This window comes from Rana temporaria, chromosome 1 (assembly GCF_905171775.1).
Source record: "Rana temporaria chromosome 1, aRanTem1.1, whole genome shotgun sequence".
Classification (NCBI taxonomy): domain Eukaryota; kingdom Metazoa; phylum Chordata; class Amphibia; order Anura; family Ranidae; genus Rana; species Rana temporaria.
Window position 1 is genome coordinate 37,958,288 of NC_053489.1, and position 20,799 is coordinate 37,979,086.

Below are 20,799 nucleotides of genomic sequence, written 5' to 3' on the forward strand. Positions count from 1 at the left end.
TCCTGTACTATGTCTGCAGTCTCTGATCATCTCCTGTACTATGTCTGCAGCCTCTGATCATCTCCTGTACTATGTCTGCAGCCTCTGATCATCTCCTGTACTATGTCTGCAGTCTCTGATCATCTCCTGTACTATGTCTGCAGTCTCTGATCATCTCCTGTCAGTCTATCATGTCTGTAGTATGTCCCCCCTTCAGGTCCCAATAAAGTACTCTGCTTCTCTTCCTGTATTTTGTTTATTATTAAGAGATCATGTAAGGATCCCAGGTTAATGAAGACCTCATGGGGGAGCATCTCTGTGGTTAAGTCATTGCCAAAAAAACATTTGTAAAGGGGAGGAGTTAGTAAAATGACCACGCCTATGTGGGGGCGCCAGAAATATTTCTGCACCCAGGCTCCTGTGACCCTAGGATCGGGCCCTGCAACCAAGTCTCCTGAAGCCCCGTACACACACATCCAGTTTTCCTGCCAGGAAAACTGCGGGGAGAGCTTTTGGCGCATGTATGTCGGGAATCCCAGCGGGAAAATAGAGAACCTGCTCTCAATTTTCCCGTCGGTTTTAAACCCGGCAGTTTTCCTATGGGGAGGGAGGATACACACAGCCGGGATTCCCGGTCAAAGCTCTCCCCGCAGTTTTCCCGAGGGGAAACCCGGCCGTGTGTACACTTACCGAGTAGTTTCTCGCTTTTCCAAGCAGACTTTTTTTTACCGCCGGGAATCCCGGTCATGTGTACGGGGCTTGAGAATTATTAGGTAGATTCACAGAGAACGGCTTAAACTTACAGGGGCGTAGCTTAGCGTGTTTAGACTACGCCGCCGTAAGTTAGCTAGGCAAGTACATGATTCTCAATGTACTTGCCTGCTAAGTTACGACGGCGTAGCCTAAATCGGCGGGCGTAAGGGCGCCTAATTCAAATGTGCTGGGGGGGGGCGTGTTTAATGTTAATGAGGATTGACCTCAAGTTTTTTACGTTTTTTTAAATTGCGCATGCGCCGGGCGCCTACATTTCCCAGTGTGCATTGCGGCTAAGTACGCCGCACGGGCCTATTGATTTCGACGTGGACGTAAACTACGTAAATCCCGATTTGCGGACGACTTGCGCAAACAACGTAAAAATTTCGAATTTCGCGGCGGGAACGGCGGCCATACTTAACATTACTATTCCACTAGGGCCTAGCTCTAACTTTACGCGGCCTATGTCTTACGCAAACGGTGTAAAAGTACTGCGTCGGCTGGGCGTATGTTCGTGAATCGGCGTATCTCCTCATTTACATATTCTACGCCGACCGCAATGGAAGCGCCACCTAGCGGCCATCCAAAATATTGCAATCTAAGATAGGACGGCGCAAGCCGTCGTATCTTAGATATGTTTAAGCGTATCTCTGTTTGAGCATACGCTTAAACATAAGTCGGCGTAGATTCTGAGTTAGGGTGACTTATCTACTGATAAGCCGGCCTAACTCTTACTGAATCTACCTATCAGAGTCCAGTTAGACAACTTCCCTTCTTGAGGCTCCAGAATCCCTAAGGGACCAATTCCCTTTTCCCATGCAGAAATGGCACAAGGCCTCCTACAGGTGGTAAGACTAACTGCAGCTGGCTGTCTCCACACACCCAAACAAGCGTATATAAAGTTCACACATAAATCATCAAAAATATGTCATCGTCATGTGAAATTGTTCAAATTATGACAGACATTACCTTCAGAAAAATGTTTTGTGAACATTCAGCCTTGAAGTTACCATAGGGATGACTTTGTGTTTTCCTGGGTATGAATGCCTTGTGGCATTTCTTCTTTTGTAACTATGGCACTTTTCTACGCGTTTCTGTAAACTGCATGGGTGTATAGTAACGACCATAGAATGGAAATTTCTGAACCTTCTCGTGACTGCGGGGGCTTCGCACACCGGAGGCTAAAACGTGACTACAGTAAGGTCAGCCATGTCATCCGCACCCGCCAATCATAGAGCTCACCAAGGTGCCCACACCACGGACGACTGTTTTGAATTAGTTCTCATTGGCTAAGGTCTCGCAGGTGTCAATGGTCACCATGGTGACATACGGCGTCAGCAAACCAGATTTATTTTATTAAGTTGTTAGAGGGAACTATGGCAACCGATAGAAAAGATCTATAATTAAAGGCAAAACTTTTTTTTTACATTTTGGATAAAGTAAGGTCCAGATTCTCGTAGAACGGCGTATTTTTGTGGCGGCGTAACGTATCCGATTTACGTTACGCCTCTGCAACTTAGACGGGCAAGTGCTGTATTCTCAAAGCACTTGCTCCGTAAGTTGCGGCGGCGTAGCGTAAATCGGCCGACGTAAGCCCGCCTAATTCAAATTTGGATCAGGGGGGCGTGTTTTATGTAAAACTACTGTGACCCGACGTGATTGACGTTTTTGCGGAACGGCGCATGCGCCGTCCGTGGAATTTCCCAGTGTGCATTGCTCCAAAGTACGCCGCAAGGACGTCATTGGTTTCGAAGTGAACGTAAATGACGTCCAGCCCCATTCATGGACGACTTGCGCAAACGACGTAACTTTTTCAAATTTCAATGCGGGAACGACGGCCATACTTAACATTGGTACGCCGCACTTATGCCTCATATAGCAGGGGCAACTATACGCTGGGAAAAGCCTAACGTAAACGTCGTAACTTTACTGTGTCGGCCGCGCGTACGTTCAGGAATTCGCGTATCTAGCTAATTTGCATACTCAACGCGGAATTCGACGGAAGCGCCACCTAGCGGTCAAAAAAAAAAGCAGTTGAGATCCGACGGCGTAAGAGACTTAGGCCTGTCGGATCTAATGGATATCTATGCGTAACTGATTCTAAGAATCAGGCGCATAGATACGGCGGGTCGGATTAGGACTTATGACGGCGTACATGGCGCTTCGCCGTCGTAAGTCCTTTCAGAATCTGGCCCTAAGAGAGGGTATTGTTTAACATCTGTGTCTCATAAGACCCTTTTCACACTGGGACGCTTTGCAGGCGCTATAACGCTAAAAATTGCGCCTGCAAAGCGCCCTAAAAGAGCGGCTGCTGTGTCTCCAGTGTGAAAGCCCCGAGGGCTTTCACATTGGAGCGGTGCGCCAGCAGGACGGTAAAAAAAGTCCTGCTAGCCGCATCATTGGAGCAGTGAAGGAGCGGTGGGTATACCGCTCCTCCACTGCTCCTGCCCATTGAAATCAATGGGCACCGTGGCTATACTGCCAGCATAGCGCTGCTGCAGCAGCGCCTTGCGGTGGTTTTTAACCCTTTCTTGGCCGCTAGCGGGAGTTAAATCTCCCCGCTAGCGGCTGAATACCCCCGCAAATACGATGATAAAGCTTGGCTAAAAATAGCGGTGCTGACGCCCCAGTGTGAAAGGGGCCTAAGGGAGCTCCAATGGGAAGGGATTCCTTGGTTGTCACCAGGGTCATCAGAATTAGTGTCCCCATTGGAAGATTTCCTCTAATCCTTTTCTGGTGACAGTCCTAAATTAAAAAAGGGGGCTATTATCTTCTAATAGTTGATAGATACATATGAGAAACTTATCTGCATGAAGCAGACCTTCACCCATTAAGGGTCCTTTCACACGTGCGGACCGTTCGTCAAAAGTCAGCAGCTACAAAAAGTGTAGCTGCTGGCTTTTAATAAACTGACACTTACCTGCTCCACGGCTCCAGCGACGCGCCGGCCGGGCTCTGCTCCTCGTCCCCCCTCGCCGGCCGGCGTCTTCATTTCTAGTGTGGGCACCCAGCAGTGACAGCTTTCGGCTTCACAGCCGGGCACCCACTGTCCATGCGCGAGCGGCACTGCGCATGCGCGAGTGGCGCGGCGCCGTCCGATTGGACAGGCACTCGCCTACAGGGAGGGGCTGTGAAAAGGCGATTAAGCTAATCGTCTTTCCAGCCCCTCGGCGGAAGGAGGAAGTGGGACAGGAAGTCCCCTTCTCCTGAAGCCCCCACTCCCCCCCAAAAAAAATTACATGCCAAATGTGGCATGTAAGGGGGCGAGGAGTGGGTTAAGAGGAAGTTCCATTTTTAGGTGGAACTCCTCTTTAAGCTCCGTTTTTTTTGAACGGAAGAAAACCCTATTTTTCTTCCATCAAAAAAATGGAACGGACGAAAAACGGATGTTAGCGGACGATCCGTTTAACCTCCCTGGCGGTATGATTCCTTCAGAAAAAAGGTGCTGAAAGCGGTACCATTATTTGCAAGGAAATTTGGCGTTTTATACTGTAGGCCTGTAATTCTTAGGAATAACTCACTTAAATCTGACCAAACAAGAGTTTTGTAGGCATCCCGGGTATGACATTTTTTTTAAAAAACAAAATTATAAATTATAATATAATAAATAATTATAAATAATTATAACAAATAATAATATAATTATAATAAAAATTATTCAATAATGTAATCAAATCAAAATCACTGAAATTTGCTCAGTTGCAGAATTGTCGCTGTCATTACTTTTATTTTTTTATGACGAATTTCCCCACAAATCGCTATCGCACAATTCTGCAAGTGATTATAATTTATTATCGCTGTTTTTTAGCTGATCTAAAACCATTTTTGACATAAAGGGACACTTTTGGTTGCTATGGACAATCTACAGTTTGCAGGGAGAAAGAACCGTTTTTATTATATAAAAGTACATGTAGGGCACTGGGCAGACCACTAGGGACAAGGGGGGTGTGTATTTTTTACATACAGTACTGTAATCTATAAGATTACAGTATACTGTATGCAAGGTGTTTGTGTACCTTTTTGAATTTGGCGCCGTTCTCTGCCCCCGTGCGTCGTAACGTCGCAGGGAACGGAGATCGGCGGCATACAGAGGCACTGTGTGAATCGAGCGAGGTCCCGATCGCTCACACAGCGCGGTGACATCGCTGGATCCAGGGACAAGGTAAGTAAACAGTGCCTGTGGATGCTGCAAGGCAAGCCCGAGTCTGACTCGGGGTTACCGATCGCAGGAGGAAAATCTAACCCCGTGTCAGACTCGGGAATACCGCCAGGAGGGTTAACATCCGATCCGCTAACATCCGTTTTTCATCAAAATATGTAATAAAAATAAAGTTCTAAAAAAGAAACGGATGAAAAAACGGATGAAAAAACGGATCAACTGATGATAAAAAACTGATCTAAAAAACGGTCCGCACGTGTGAAAGGACCCTAAAAGAACCTTCACTCTCCTGGTACTTCACCCCTCCTTCTTACATATAGTATAATGTTTCATAATTTTTGGACCAACACTTGCTGCTTCCTCGCCTAGGTGAGAATGATGAATGCATCGTACATCCCAGGAAGCAGTGTTCTACTGAGAGGAGCATGCATGCCGTAACATGTTGCACATGCGCAGACATGATGCTGCTCCCCACCAGGTATTTTAGTACTGGCAGAGACCGGTAGCATGTCTGCGCATGCACGGGGGATTACTGAGCATGCGCACAATGATGCAGGTCTCTACAAGGTCCCATATACCTGAAACCAATGGAATGTGGGTATAAGGTCTGTCCGATTGAGAACACAAGAGCCTCTATAGTTTTTAATGGTGTGAAAAGTCCACACAGCGCTCCTGGTTATAAGGAGCTGTGGCGGGGTCTTTAACCACTTCAATGCCAGGCACTTTTACCCCCTTCCTGCCCAGGCTGTTTTTCAGCTTTCAGAGCTGTCACATTTTGAATTACAATTGTGTGGTCATACAACACTGTACCCATATGACATTTGTATTATTTTTTCAAGCAACTAAAGTTTTCTTTTGGTGGTATTTAACCACTTAACCCCCCGGACCATATTGCTGCCCAAAGACCAGAGCACTTTTTGCGATTCGGGCCTGCGTCGCTTTAACTGACAATTGCGCGGTCGTGCGACGTGGCTCCCAAACAAAATTGGCGTCCTTTTTTTCCCACAAATAGAGCTTTCTTTTAGTGGTATTTGATCACCTCTGCGGTTTTTATTTTTTGCGCTATAAACAAAAATAGAGCGACAATTTTGAAAAAAAATAAAATTTTTTACTTTTTGCTATAATAAATATCCCCCAAAAATATATATAAAAAAAAATGTTTTCCTCAGTTTAGGACGATACGTATTCTTCTACATATTTGTCGTAAAAAAAAATCGCAATAAACGTTTATTGATTGGTTTGCGCAAAAGTTATAGCGTTTACAAAATAGGGGGTATTTTTATGGCATTTTTATTAATATATTTTTTTTACTAGTGATGGCGGCGATCAGCGATTTTTTTTTCGGTACTGCGACATTATGACGGACACTTCTGACACATTTTTGGGACCATTGGCACCCACACGGGAGCCCCTAGTGGCCGCTAAAAGAGCCGAGGTAGAGCTACGGGCTCTCGCCCAGGAGAGCCGACCTGCCGCCGTAGAATGACGGCGGCTGGTCGGCAAGTAGTTAATCACCACTGGGTGTTTTTCTTTTTTTTTAACCACTTCCCGACCGCCACCTGTATATTTACGTCGACCTGTACGTCCTTTAAATTTGCCTGCCGCGTGCTCGGTAAACGTGCCCGCGGGTCCCGTGGACTCAATGTCCGCCGGGATCCCGCGATCATCTCACGGAGAGGCAGAATGGGTAGATGCCTGTTCTGTTTCCCTGTTTTGCCTTGTGACAGGACAGTGATCTACTGCTCCCTGTCATCGGGAGCAGTGATCACTGTCGTGTCACTTGTAGCCCCGCCCCCACACAGTTAGAATCGCTCCCTAGGACACACTTAACCCCTTCCTCGCCCCCTACTGGTTAACCCCTTTCCTGCCAGTGTCATTTACACAGTAATCAGTGCATTTTTTTTATCACTGATCGCTGTATAAATGACAATGGTGCCAAAAATGTGTCAAAAGTGTCCGACGTGTCTGCCATAGTGTCGCAGTCACGATAAAACTCACAGATCGCCGTCATTACTAGTTAAAAAAAAAAAAAATTATTAATAAAAATGCCATAAATCTATCCCCTATTTTGTAGACGCTATAACATTTGCGCAAACCAATCAGTATACGCATATTGTGTTTTTTTTTTTTTTTTTTACCAATAATATGTAGAAAAATATGTATCGGCCTAAACTGAGGAATTTTTTTTTTTAATATATATTTTTGGGGATATTTATTATAGCAAAATTTTAAAAATATTGCTTTTTTTCAAAATTGTCGCTCTTTTTTTCTTTATAGCGCAAAAAATAAAAACTGCAGAGGTGATCAAATACCACCAATAGAAGGGGGGGGGGGGGTTTTGGGACTTTAAATGAGATGCGTTTTTAGCAATATGCAATGGTTCAAAATTAATTAAATATACCGTATTTATTGGGGTAAAGCGCACACCACCGTATAACGCGCACCACCAACCTAGAAGGGAAATTTGAGGAAAAAAGAAAATACTTTTGAATACAGTTTGAATGCCCCTCGTCGGTGTCATGCCCGGCGTCCATCGGCGGCCTTGTCGTCCGTCTGCGGCCTCGGTGGTGTCCTCCCTGCTTCTCCCGCGCTGTTTCTGAATGCCGCCGCCGACATATACCGAGCGCAGTACACTCGGGCAACTTAACCTCTGTTTTTAATGCATATTGTTTTTCAGAACAATATAATGTTAACACAATTTCACTTTTATAATATAAGTACCCCTGTAATACACAAGCTTAATGTATTCTAGTAAAGTTAGTCTGTAAACTAAGGTCCGTTTTGTTAGGTTGTTACAGCATTTAGACACTTTGGGCCAGATTCAGGTAGATCCGCGCAATATTTGCGTGGGCAAAGGGCAACGATTTTTGCTCTGCGCCCACGCAAATATTTTGATATGCCCGCGATTCACGGAGCAGTAGCTCCGTAAATTGCGCGGGCGCTATGCTAAATAGCCCGGCGTAAGGGCGCCTAATGTAAATGATCCCGCCGGGGGCGGGAATCATTTAAATTAGGCGCGCTCCCGCGCCGAGCGAACAGCGCATGCTCCGTCGGGAAACTTTCCCGACGTGCATTGCGGCAAATGACGTCGCAAGGACGTCATTTGCTTCTAGGTGAACGTGAATGGCGCTGGACTTACGTAAACGACGTGAAATTTAAATTTCACGAGCGGGAAGGGCGGCTATACTTTAGCATTGGCTGCCCCTGCTATAGCAGGAGCAACCTTGCGCTAAAGTCGCCGTACGGAAACTCCGTACCTTGCGTGCGCAGGGCCCGCGCAACTTTTGTGAATCGGTGGTAGTATGCAATTTGCATACTATACGCCGATCACAATGGCCGCGCCCCCTAGCGGACAACGCAAGAATGCAGCCTGAGATATGAAGGCATAAGGAGGCTTATGCCTGTCATATCCTAGGCTGCAGTCCCCGTAGCGATGTTCCTGAATCAGGGGCATTCGCTACGTGGAAGCAAAACAGCTATTGCGCCGCGCAACCTATGGTTGCGCGGGCGCAATAGCTTCTTGAATCTGGCCCTTTATAAAATAGAAATTGACTGGGGCCATCTTAAGTGTGGGCATCATGAAGCCAGACTGTATGACTTCCTGGATTTCAGCCTTGCAGATCTCGCACATGCTCAGTGCTGCACAAGCAGTGTCAGATCAGGTTTCAGCACCTGTACTGTCCAAGTCACATGATTCTTCGAGACTGGGGAGTGCACAGACTCCTGGAAAGTTACACCCACTACATTCCCATGAGTCTGTGCGGTGTAGGTTAGGAAGCATTAAGCACCTAGGTGCAGGAAGAGGGAAGATTAACTATTCTGCCTAGCAACAACACTTTGAAGGCATCTAAAAAAAAAAAAAAAAATTCTTAAAGGACTAATGACATTTTTTTAAAACTACTGATGTAATGTTATATTTATGGGTGGAACTCCACTTTAAAAACCTTCTGTGTGCAGCAGCCCCCCTAATACTTACCTGAGTCCCATCTCCCAGGTCTCTTCCTCCTCATTGGCTGAGACAGTAGCGGAAGCCACTTTCTCCCATTACTGTCAATCACAGCCAGTGAGCCAATGAACAGAGTGCAGGGTTGAGCCGCACTCTGTGTGTGAATGGACACACAGAGCAGCAGCTCTGGGCTGCTTGCTTATAAAGGGCACTCGGCAGGAGGGAGGGGCCTGGAGCACCAGAAAAAGAGGATTGGGACTGCACTGTGCAAAACCATTACACAGAGCAGACAAGAATATCATGTTTGTGATTTAAAAAAAATATCTGCCCTTAATATTAGTTAAGGAGAACCAAACAAAAAAAAAAAAGGTCAAGCATGAGACAAAGACATTTGCTGTGTTCTCCCTTCAGCTGATTTTGTTTGTGAAATGCCCTGTTCCGCACTCTGTGTAGATGCGGTCATCTTGGTAGAGGCAGGGCTCCGCTTCCTCATAAGAGCCTTTCACCTGCTGATTGGTGAGGAAATATTGAAGAAGCGGTAAGAGAGGTGAAGAAAGATCCATAGACCTCATAGAATAAATGAAGCAGAAGCAGGGAGATGCTTGCACTTCAGGTCCTCAGGTACAGATTCCCCTCCAGCAAGGAGAACAATGAACAGTAGTGACAACTTTGATCGCCCCCGCTCAACAACTTAGACCGAACCCCCGCTCAACAACTTAGACCGAACCCCCGCTCAACAACTTAGATCGAACCCCCCCCCCCCCACCACTCAACTAACTATGATTGGTCGTTGGTCAGCGGCAACCAACTCCCCCCCCCCAGCCCCACCCGCCCAACAACTTTGATCGCAGTCGCTCCCCCCCCCCCCCGCGCTCAACAACTTAGATCGTTCCCCCAACAACTTCGTTCCCGCCCACTTCTCGGCTCCAGGGGGCCCCTTCAATCAACACTCAAGCCCAGGGGCCCCCACCAACTTAAGTCCTGCCTACAACTTTGAGTCTCAAGGCAAACAAAGTCAAGACAAATGACTACAGACTACAACTTAGGTACAAATAAATGATACATTTGTTGATGTTCCCTATTGGAAACCAAATCATCACTTTTCGTCAAGTTCAGGTCTACTTTAAAAGATGTAGAGCCATATTCTGAGTATAGTTACGATGGAGTATCTCAGGATACTCCATCGTATCTCTCTTTTTTGGCCAGTGTATCTATGCGAGTGATTCTTAGAATCATTTTCGCATTGATACGCTTAAGATCCGACATGTATAAGTCACTTACACTGTCGGATCTTAAATGTAATTACTCCGCCGGCCACTAGGTGGCGTTTACGTTCAGGTCTCATTTGTTTATGCAAATGAGCCTGATACGCCGATTCACAAACAAAATCGCGTTGCGTAACCGTCGCTAACGTCGTTTGCGTAGGCGTAAGGTTACCCCTGCTATATGAGGGGTAACCTTACGCCAGTCCCACGTAGGCAATGTTAAGTATGGCGTCGGGTCCGCGTCGTGTTTTCCCGTCGGGTACGTCGTTTTACTAAGTCGTCCGCGAATACGACTTTACGTCAATGACGCACACGTCGGCGTCATTGACGTTTTACACCAAGAACTGGAGCATGCGCACTGGGCTATTTTAAGCCTGGCACATGCGCAGTTCGTTCGAATCGGGGGCGCGCTTAATTTAAATACAAGCCGCCCCCTTGGATATACGCGGGGATACGCCGGGCCAATTACACTGCGCCGCCCCAAACTACGGAGCAAGTGTTTGGGGAATACAGCACTTGCTCCTGTAGGTTGGGGCGGCGGAGTGTAAATGGCTTACGCGCCGCCCGCCTACTTTCTACCAGAATATGGCCCGTAAAGTGTATAACCCGATGTTCTCAACATAGTATAGAAACAGAGGGGTAGATTCAGATAGATTAGCGTATCTTTAGATCCGCGTAATCTATCTGATTTACGATCCGCCGGCGCAAGTATGAGAGGCTAGTGCTGTATTCAGAAAGCACTTACCTCAAAACTTGCGGCGGCGTATCGTAAATCCCCCGTCGGAATTCAAATTCCGCGGCTAGGGGGAGTGTAGTATTTAAATCAGGCGCGTCCCCGCACCGATTTAACTGCGCAGTCCGCAAATTTTCCCGGCGTGCATTGCTCCCAATGACGTCGCTAGGACGTCATTGGTTTCAAAGGGAACGTAAATTACGTCCATCCGTGTTCGCGACCGACTTACGCAAACGACGTAAATAATTCAAATCTCGGCGCGGAACGACGGCTATACTTAACATAGGATACGCCGCATATAGCAGGGGTAACTATCCGCCAGAAAAAGCCGAACGCAAAAAAAAAGCGACGGGTCAGGATAACACAACCACTTCCCGGACGTCAGTATGCTATTGACCTGGCGGGTAGTGGTTAAACATTCTGGGCCAGATTCATGAAGACTTACGACGGGCGTATCAGTAGATACGCCGTCGTAAGTCCAAATCCCCGCCGTCGTATATTTAAGCGTATTCTCAAACTGAGATACGCTTAAATGTTGCTAAGATACGACCGGTGTAAGTCTCCTACGCTTTCGTATCTTAGCTGCATATTTACGCTGGCCGCTAGGGGCGTGTACGCTGATTTACGCCTAGAATATGTAAATCAACTAGATACGCCTATTCACGAACGTACGCCCAACCGTTGCAGTAAAGATACGCCGTTTACGTAAGGCATTTTCAGGCGTAAAGCTAAACCACCAAAAAGATGGCGCAGCCAATGTTAAGTATGGACGTCGGAAACCGCGTCAAATTTTTCACGTTTTAGGTAGTTTGCGTAAGTCGTCCGTGAATGGGGCTGGGCGTAAGTTACGTTCACGTCAAAACCAATGAGTCTTTGCGGCGTAATTTGGAGCATGCGCACTGAGATACGTCCACATTAAAAGTCACACTTTGAATGCATTAGTAGAACATGTATTAATATTACCAAATCAATTTGATATTTTCAGTAAAAAAAATAAATCTTTGTTGCCACCAATAGACAAAATTCATGCTTTGAGTTTTATGTAACACAGATCACATTGTTTTTAGTGACAATGTAAGCCGTGGCACACCATCTTTTTAGGGGGGGTGGGGGGAGGTAGTGCAGGGTCCCAAGTCAACAAATGACAGCCCCCACTAGACACAGCAGGAAATATTCGGAAATTCTAATTTAAAGCAGTGCTGAATTTCACAAACCGCTATGTAACAGCACAGTTCTCTCCCAGGGAGACATAATTACAGGCGCCAATATGTATTCCTCCTTCCATAACTGACAAGTTTCTCTTGTTGGGTCCCTGGCCTCAGATCTCTTCTTCTCTTGAGGTTTACATACATCTTCTCTAGTTGCCTCTCAAATATGACCTTTATGTCTCAGTATCAGCGGCCCTTTCTCGTTCTTGGGTTCACCCCTCCACCAGCCTGAGAACAGAGCCTCGGGGGGAGATTCAGATAGAGATAGAGATTGACGTCCAGCAGGATAACAGCCGCCACGTGCCCCGTGGGGAAGCGCATCACGGCGATCGGTGGTGTGGTGTGTCAGTCTGACACACCACACCACCTCCGGCAGAGGCTCTTTACCACGTGATCAGCCGTGTCCAATCACGGCTGATCACGATGTAAACAGGAAGAGCCATTGATCGGTGGCTCTCCTGACAGGGGGGGTTTGCACTGATTGTTTATCAGCCCCCCCTCGGATGCCCACACTGGACCACCAGGATGCTGCCCAGGACCACCAGGGAAGCACCCAACATGTGGATGGCCAGGTAAGTCCCCATGGCAATCCACATGTACAAATGTATGCATAACATATGCCAATCAGTGCCCACAAATGGGCACTGACTGGCACCAGCATGGCACAAATTTGTGATGCCCAGCAATGCCACCCACCAGTGTCATCAGTGCCACCCACCAGTGTCATCAGTGCCACCTATCAGTGCTCATCCGTGCCACCTATCAGTGCCCTTCCATGCCACCTATCAGTGCCACCCATAAGTACCCATCAGTGGCAGCTATGAGTGCCCATCAGTGCCAGCTATGAGTGCCCATGAGTGCTGCCTATGAATGCCCATCAGTGCCACCTATGATTGCCTATCAGTGCTGCATACCAGTGCCACCTATCAGTGCCCATCATCAGTGCCCATCATCGGTGCCCGTCAGTGCCACCTTATTGGTGCCCGTCAGTGCCGCCTTGTCAGTGCAGCCATATCAGTGCCCGTCAGTGCAGCCATATAAGTGCCCTTCATTGAAGAAGAAAAGGTACTTATTTACAAAATAAATTAACAGAAACAAAGAAAAACATATTTTTTTTCAAAATTTTCGCTCTTTTTTTTTTTGTTGCGCAAAAAATAAAAATCGCAGATGTGATCAAATACCACCAAAAGAAAGCTCTATTTGTGGGGAAAAAAATGATAAATTTGTTTGGGTACAGTGTAGCACGACCGCGCAATTGTCATTCAAATTGCGACAGCGATGAAAGCCGAAAATTGGCTTGGGCAGGAAGGTGTATAAGTGCCCGGTATGGAAGTGGTTAATGGACCTTGATGTTTTTTGGTCAGGGAAATATGAAATATTACATAGGAAGTCTACTTTGCAGCCAGCAGATGGAACTATGGGCACCTTTTCAGATGTTTTTTTCTTTGGCTGAGCTGCAATAAGAAGGGCATGTGGTATCAAAGCATAGTTTAAACTTAAAAGACTAAAAATAATTTGTGACCCAAAACTATTATGTTTTCCCTTTAACCCTTCCTTACCAATAAAGTCCATTGAAAACAGTGTTGATTACATTTCTTATTATATGGGACCCTCAAATGTGGTACATGAAATGACCAAAGGTGATTGGAATACTACAGAAATCTGTCAGAGACTACGGGCTTGGAACAAGGGGTGGTCAGGGACTATTCACTTACAATAAAAGAAGGTCAGATACTATAGCATGCTAAAAGAGATGGTCAGAGACTATAGGCTTGCTACTAGAGAGGCTCCAGAGACTATGGCATGCTACAAGAGATGGTCATAGATTATGAGCTTGCTACAAAAAATGGTCAGGGACTACGGCATGCTACAAAAGATGGTCAGAGACTATGGGCTTACTACAAGAGATGGTCAGAGACTATTAGGTAGATTCAGAAAGAGTTAGGCCGGCTTATCAGTAGATAAGCCGACCTAACTCAGAATCTACGCCGACCTATGTTTAAGCGTATTCTCAAACAGAGATACGCTTAAACATATCTAAGATACGACGGCTTGCGCCGTCCTATCTTAGATTGCAATATTTCGGATGGCCGCTAGGTGGCGCTTCCATTGCGGTCGGCGTAGAATATGTAAATGAGTAGATACGTCGATTCACGAACGTACGTCTGGCAGACGCAGTACTTTTACGCCGTTTACGTTAGAGATAGGCCGCCTAAAGTTAGAGCTTAGCCCTACATGGAATAGTAATGTTAAGTATGGCCGCCCTACATGGAGTATGGCCGCCGTTCCCACGTCGAAATTCGAAATTTTTACGTCGTTTGCGTAAGTCGTCCGTGAATCGGGATTTACGTAGTTTACGTCCAGTCAAAATCGATAGGCACGTGCGGAGTACTTAGCTGCAATGCACACTGGAAAATGTAGGCGCCCGGCGCATGCGCAGTGAAAAAAACGTCAAAAATGTAAGGTCAAGCCTTATTAACATAAAACACGCCCCTCTTACACACATTTGAATTCAGCGCCCTTACGCCCGCCCGCATTAGGCTACGCCGCTGTAACATAGCAGACAAGTACATCGTGAATCATATACTTCCTTGCTAACTTACGGCAACGTAGCCTTAAGCTACGCCGCCGCAAAGTTGCGGCAAGGTATGTGAATCTTTTTGCACTTATGCTTACTACAAGTGATGGCCAGAGACTATTGGCTTACTACAACAGATGGTCAGAGATTATGGGCTTACTACAAGACATTGGTCAGAGACTTTTGTCTTACTACGAGAGATGGTCAGAGACTATGGCATGCTACAAGAGATGGCCAGAGAGAATGAGCTTTCTACAAGAAATACAAAAAGGTGTGCGTTGGCAAGAAATGGTCAGATACTATGGCAAGCTGTAAGAGATGGTCAAAGACTTTGAGCTTGCTTCAAGAGATGGTAGGCTACAGAAATTATCAGAGACTATGGGCTTACTGCAAGAGATGGTCAAAAACTATGGGCTTACTACAAGAAATGGTTAGAGACTCTGGGCTTACTACAAGAGATAGTCAAAGATTATGAGTTTTCTACAATAAATGGTCAGAGACTATGACATGCTACAAGAGATGTTCAGAGACTATGGGCTTACTACAAGAGACTATGGCATGCTACAAGAGATGGTCAAAGACTTTGAGCTTGCTACAAGAGATGGTCAGAGACCATGGCATGCTAAAAAAAAAGGTCAGACTAAGGGCTTACTGCCAGAGATGGTCAGAGACTATGGACTTACTGTAGGAGATGGTCAGAGACCGAAGATAGCAAGGATAACATGTACAAGAGATAGTCAAAGACTATGAGCTTCCTACAAGAGATGTTCAAAGATTATAAGCTTTCTACAAGAAAGGGTCAGAGACTATGGCATGCTACAAGAGATGGTCCAAGATTATGAGCTAGCGACAAGACATGGTCAGAGACTATGGCATGCTATAAGAGATGTTCAAAGACTATGAGCTTACTGAGTGAGTTTGGGGTGGAGGAACTTGACTGACCTCAACCCGAACACCTTTGGCATGAATTGGAGTTGAGACTGCGAGCCAGGCCATCTCGTCCAACATCAGTGCTTGACCTCAAATGCGCTTCTGGAAGAATGGTCAAACATTCCCATAGACACACTCCTAAACCTTGTGGACGGCCTTCCCAGAAGAGGTGAAGCTGTTATAGCTGCAAATGGTGGGCCAACCCAATATTGAACCCTACGGACTAAGACCGGGATGCCATTAAAGTTCATGTGCGTGTAAAGGCAGTTGTCACAATATTTTTGACAATATAGTGTGTGTGTGTGTATATATATATATGTGTGTATATATATATATATATATATATATATATATATATATATATATTATATACACACACACACGCACACACACTTTGTTTTACACATTTATTACAGATCGTAACTCTGTGGTTGTGTGTAATGAAGCAGCACAGCTTGCTTTGCAGCTCCCTCTCTCTAACTGAAACCTCCTACTAACCTATTTAGAGAGAACTCACAGCTGTAGCCGTTTTCTCAGGACAGCTGAAAGCTGAAATGGCTGAACGTGTGAAAAAGAGCCCAGTACTCCACCTGCTGGCGAAAAAGAAGAATGCAGAACATTTCCCAGCAATATTTCACACCTATTAAAAAAAAGAAAATATATTTTTATTTTCTTAGTCCTGACTGTAAGAAAATATATGTAGTAAACCTTTCTACATCCCCTCTAACCAAAACATCAAAGGGTGGGAAAGCTAATTAAATGTAATTAAGAAAATAAAGCATGCAACCTGGAATGTATCATTGCTAGAGCATATTAGTGAGCGGCCTCTTAGCACTCCCCAGGCAGCGGGCAGGCTGGTGCACGGAAGAGAGCTCCGGTCTTTGAAGCTGATGCTTTTATTGAAACCACAGGAATTATTTTATAGAAGCCGCTGTTAGCTTCCTGCGGAGAAGCGAGGCCAGTTAACCCCTTGGCTGCTGAGACGCAAGCGACAGCAAACCATCCAAACCCATTACTGGCTGTGCTGTCAGATTCACTGGCCCGGATTCAGACACAATGGTGTATCTATCGGCGGGCGTAACGTATCTCAGATACGTTATGCCGCCATAACTTTGGGCGCAAGTTCCGTATTCATAAAGAACTTGCGCCCTAAGTTACGGCGGCGTAGCGTATGTGGTCCGGCGTAAGCCCGCCTAATTCAAATGTGGATGATGTGGGCGTGTTTTATTTAAATTAATTGTAACGCCCACGTATTTGACGTTTTTTACGAACGGCGCATGCGCCGTTCGTGAAAGAATCCCAGTGCGCATGCTCGAAATTACGCCGCAAATCGTCAATGCTTTAGACCTGAACGTAACTTACGTACAGCCCTATTCGCGAACGACTTACGCAAACGACGTAATCAACGGAAAATTCGACGCTGGCCCGACGTCCATACTTAACATAGGATACGCCTCATATAGCAGGGGTAACTTTACGCCAGAAAAATCCTAACGTAAACGACGTAAAAAAATGCGCCGGGCGGACGTACGTTTCGGAATCGGCGTATCTACCTAATTTGCATATTCCTTGCGTAAATCTACGGAAGCGCCACCTAGCGGCCAGCGTAAATATGCAGCCTAAGATACGTAAGAGACTTACACCGGTCGGATCTTAGGGAAATCTATGCGTAACTGATTCTCTGAATGAGTTGCATAGATACAACCCCGCACACTCAGAGATACGACGGCGTATCCGGAGATACGCCGTCGTAACTGCTATCTGAATCCGGGCCAGTCTCCGCCGCCTCTAAGATAAAGGGTAGTTATGTCTCACGTTTTAATGATATTGCTACAACCGTTCTGTAATTATATATATATATATATATATATATATATATATATATATATATAGTGCTTTGCTAGGAACTGGCATGTCACATTGGCTCCATATTGAGATTTCATTGTGAAAAGGGAAAAATGAACTAGGGACACGTTTGTACATGTTTCTGTGCTTGTTATTCTGTATTTTGACTTTTGCAGTCCTTTGTGCTTGCTGTACCATATTTTCATTCTCCTATTTGTAAAAGCTCCCTCTAGTGGTCATCTCTATATTAGCAATATCACTTAAATGTATGCCCTGCCAAGACAGTTTTATGAGAAAAATGCACATGGCACTTGCAGTGCCATTCATTGTCATTGACACACCAAACACATGTGGTATAAAAAAAAAGCGCAAAGCTCATTACCCAAAAAGGTGCAGGAGTACCACTACTCAATTTTCAAAGCGCAATTGTCACGTGATTCTGCGCACCGCATAGGGCCAGCCCATTCCCTTGTTGTACCTCAATCGCAGCAGAATCGCATCCTGTTTGGGGAGCTATTAAAGGATAACGGCACCCAAATGCGCGTCCCCCCGTTTTGCAGCAACTGCCACATGATTTGTACACTCAGGCAGAATCACAGCGTGGCACAGAGTTGCATTAATATGATTTTTAAAAGGTGACTGTAGATATGACAAATGTTACTATTGCTTCAGATATGAATGAACACAGGAGTGATAAGTGCTGATCACTCCTGTGCTCGATCATGAAAGTGAAGAGGTCATTAAACAAACAAGCTGTTGGGAGCATTGGGCTCTTTTCCGCCTTGCACAGAAACATGCTGCCCTTTAGCAGACGCGCAGCGGTGCCATTAACCACTTGCCAACCAGCCGCCGTTGGCTCAATTCTCGCGAATCGCCATAGCTGTACTGCGGACACGCACACGCCCGCGGTGGGGGAGCCAATGCACGTGGCCCGCGCCCACAACGTCGCTCCACAGAGAGCCAGAACGGGAATCTGTCAATGTAAACAAACGTGTTGAGTTCAGAGCGATTGTCTGTTCCTAGCGATTAGGAACAGCGATCTCTCTGTACTCCCAGTTAGTCCCCCCCCTCACAGAAGTTAGAAACACCTCCCAGGGAACATACTTAACCCCTTGATCGCCCCTTAGTGTTAACCCCTTCCCTGACAGTGACATTTATACAGTAATCAGTGCATTTTCTATAGCTCTGATCACTGTACTAATGTCAATGGTCCCCAAAAAGTGTCCGATCTGTCCACCGCAATGTCATAGTCCCGCTGATCACCACCATTACTAGTAAAAAAATAATAATAATAATAATAAAAATGACATAACTCTATCCCCTATCCACTTCAGCCCCGGAAGATTTGGAAGCCCAATGACCGGGCCATTTTTTGCGATTCGGCACTGCGTCGCTTTAACTGACAATTGCGCGGTCGTACGACGTTGCACCCAAACAAAATTGACGTCCTTTTTTCCCCACAAATAGAGCTTTCTTTTGGTGGTATTTGATCACCTCTGCGGTTTTTATTTTTTGCGCTATAAAAAAAAAAGGGCGAAATTTTGAAAATAAAAAGCAATAGTTTATACTTTTTGCTATAATAAATATCCCCCAAAAATATATAAAAAAAAAACATTTTTTTCCTCAGTTTAGGCCGATACGTATTCTTCTACATATTTTTGGTAAAAAATAAATAAAAAATAAATCACATAAGTGTTTATTACAGTAATTGGTTTGCGCAAAAGTTATAGCGTCTACAAAAAAGCAGATAGATTTATGTCATTTTTTTTATTAAATCATTTTTTATTAGAAGTGGCTGAGATCTGTGATTTTTATCGTGACTGTGACATTATGGCGGACCCATCGGACACTTTTGATGTTATTTTGGGACCATTCACATTTATACAGCGATCAGTGCTATAAAAAATGCACTGATAACTGTGTAAATGTCACTGGCAGCAAAGGGGTTAACACTAGGGGGCGAGGACGGGGTTAAGTGTGTCCTAGGGAGTGATTCTAACTGTGGGGGGGCGTGGCTTCAAGTGACACGCCAGAGATCACTGCTCCTGATGACAGGGAGCAGTAGATCAGTGTCCTGTCACTAGGTAGAACAGGAAAATGTCTTGTTTACATAGGCATCGGCCCGTTCTGCCTCTCCGTGCCACGATCGCGGGACACCGGCGGACATCGAGTCCGCGGGTCCCACGGGCACAGTAACAGAGCACGCAGCAGGGGAGTGCGCGCCCGCATGTGCGAAATTCAAAGCAACATACGGGTACGTTGCTTTGCGCAGCCGTGCCATTCTGCTGACGTATAAGTAAAGGAGGCTATATTGTAGACGCTATAATTTTTGCGCAATCCAATCAATATACGCTTATTGCGATTTTTTGACCAAAAATATGTAGAAGAATACGTATCGGCCTAAACTGATGAAGACATTTTTATTTTTACATTTTTTGAGGTATATTTATTTAGCAAAAATTAAAAAAGTAAAAAAATGGTTGTTTTTAAATTGTCGGTTAGTTTTTTTTTATAGTGCAAAAAAAACGCAGAGGTGATCAAATACCACCAAAAGAAAGCTCTATTTGTGGGGGGGGGGGGGAAAGGACGTCAATTTTGTTTGGGTACAACGTCGCACGACCGCGCAATTGTCAGTTAAAGCGACGCAGTGCCGTATCGCAAAAAATGGCCTGGTCATTAAAGGTGTTGTAAACCTTCCGATGTCAAAACATCTGATAGTTACAGGCCCCCTCCCAGCCCCCGTTTTTCTTACCTGAGGCCTGAATCTCCGTGGGCGCGTTGGTTTCCCCAGCTCTTGTGGCCTCATCAATGGATGATTGATAGCAGCGCAACCATTGGTTCCCGCTGCTGTCAATCAAATCAATGACGCGGCGAGCGGGGGGGGGGGCGATGCCGAGTGATACACTTGGTGGCTATGGCCCGCAAGCTAACCCCCTTAGGAGAGCGCTTCCCAGAAGGGGATAAGCTCTTGTGGGGAGGAGCCAAGACAGCTGCCGAGGGACCCCAGAAGACCAGGATCGGGGCCACTCTGTGCAAAACCAACTGCACAGTGGAGGTAAGTATGGTATGTTTGTTATTCAATTTTTTTTTTTTAACCTTTACAACCCCTTTAAGGGGGTAAATCTTCTGGTCCTTTAGTGGTTAATTGTTAATGGCACCCCCATGCATCCGAGTGCTGTTCAGTGCGACGCGTTTTTGGAAGAGACTTCTTTTCCATGCTTCTCTTGCGTAAGGCAGCACATTGAAATAAATGAGCTGGCCTACACGAGACGCACGGGAACGCTCTGAAATGAACATGCGTTTGGTCGCACCTGTAGGCGTGAACCAGGCCTAAGTGATGGGTTTTGTTGTCCTACTGGTCCACTAAGCACCTGATTGGTCGATTATTGTAACACTCTGGGGC